This window comes from Chionomys nivalis, chromosome 4, assembly GCF_950005125.1.
Source record: "Chionomys nivalis chromosome 4, mChiNiv1.1, whole genome shotgun sequence".
Classification (NCBI taxonomy): domain Eukaryota; kingdom Metazoa; phylum Chordata; class Mammalia; order Rodentia; family Cricetidae; genus Chionomys; species Chionomys nivalis.
Genome location: NC_080089.1, coordinates 8,776,355 through 8,778,410, shown reverse-complemented (window position 1 = coordinate 8,778,410; position 2,056 = coordinate 8,776,355).

Below are 2,056 nucleotides of genomic sequence, written 5' to 3'. Positions count from 1 at the left end.
CTGCATTTGTTTCAGCATTGATCTTGTGTAGCCCAGGGTGGCCTTGAACTCACAGAGATCCATCCATCTGCCTCTATCTCCCAAATACTGGGATTAAAGGTATGTGTCATCACTACCTGACCTCTAGTGACTTTAGCTTTGCCTCTTGTGTTCAGGCAAGATTTATTTATTAAAATACAAATAAAATAAAATAGCACTACAGTTTTGGCTGGGAACTGAACTTGGGTTCAACCCCCCTCCCCCGCAATGACCCTTTTAAGTAGATACAGTAAAACTTTTTGAAGAGCTGTGGCGGCTGATCTTGACTGTACAGTTGACAACTGAAACACAAGCTACTGGGTACTCCTGAAGGGTTTTTCTCATTTACATTATTTGAAGCAGAAAGGCCTAAATTCTAGCTGGTCTTTCTGGTGGCAGTGTCCTGTCCCTTTAAGAGACAAGCCACGCCCACTCTGCCCCCCAGTCCACTGAGGCAAGTTGATCTTCAACTTCCAGCTTGAGCCTTTTCTTTTCCATCTCTCTCTCTCTCTCGAACAGGCAGCTTCTGTCTCTCACTTCTCCCCACTTCTCCCCTTACCCCTCTCTATTTCTCTCTCTTTGCCTGTCTCTTTGCTCTTCCCCCTTCTCCCCCCTTCCATAACCCACTAAATAAATATCCAACTTCACTCTGCATGGTGTGCCTGTCTTGGTCTCTCACCTGCTGTGCAGCTTCCTGCCTGGGACCTGGCTGCCTTCATGGCCCACCATGGTCTCATGGCCCACGGCCCACTGCCACCACTTGGGGACTTGTAGCATTTACTTAAACCATTACATTGGTGCTGTTGGCCTCAGTAGGCCCTCCTGCCCCTCTCCCAATCTTGGGGGTCTGGAACCAGGTATTTTTCCACAACAACCATGTGTTCCATCTGCCTGAGCACCGACCTCTATGCACAGCAGCAGCTTCACTGGTGAGTTTTCCCCGTCCAGCCCCCAACCACAGCCTCCATGCCTTTGCTGTTTTCCATAGCTAAAAACATGCCAAATGACCTGGGGTCAGTCCTCCCACGCTGGCTATGAGGTACATTCGACTGGGGGTCCAGGGTCCCTCGGATTTTTTTTCTCCTTTTTTCTTTTCTTTTGGATCACTTGTCAGTGGTCCCTACTGTGAGAGACTGCTTGGAGCAGCCTCTAGCCTCTCTGGTTTTTGAGTCATCTGGACCAGAGCCAGTCAGGCTTTAACACTCCACCTGTAGATAGAGGATGCTCCTCTACAGGCCCTGCAGTATTTGCCATTTCACACCTCACCTATAGAGGGAGCTGTCCCCCTATAAGTCTTGTGGTGTTGCTGTTTTCGCAGGTTTTCATGTTTTTGGCTATGATATAAACCCTTACTCTGCTGGTATCCCGCTGGCTCCACTTTTCCTCAAAATGTCCCTTACACCACTACTGCTGCCAACAAAATTGGTTGGATCCACGAGGAAGCTGTTTTCAATTCCAGCCTTTTGCTCCCTGCCCTGGCTTGTGGCATGGCGGCTCAGCAAGAGGGCGGATCACACCTCTAGATCTCTCTTCCATACATCATGTGACCACTGCCATTTTAACTGAGGCCAGGTGACCTTACCACAATCTTAACTGAGAGCCAGGTCAGGTGACCAAGTACCGCCATATTTACTCAGGTATTCTCTGCCTGGTCCTGGTTTACTTATGTTTTTGTCTCTAAATTCCTCTTGTTGACTCTGTTGCATGTGTGTTTTGTGCTGAGGCATGCCCTTGGTAGGGCCCACAAAGAGCATCCACTTCACCTAACTCCTGTTCACTCTGTGTGTTTGTTCATACATGTACCTTAAATGCACCGATGTTTACTGTTAAATGTTATAATTGTCTGTTCATTGCATCTCATTTCAGACTACAAAACAATAAATCTCATATTTTAAGCTTTTATGTACTTTTAAGTCTCTTCTAAAAATACTTTATATTTAATCCAACCCTGCTTTAACTGTTGAGAGCCAGTACAGTCAAGCTCAGACCCAGTTTTCCAGGCAGATTCTATACTGTAGCTGTACTTGATAAGCAGCCC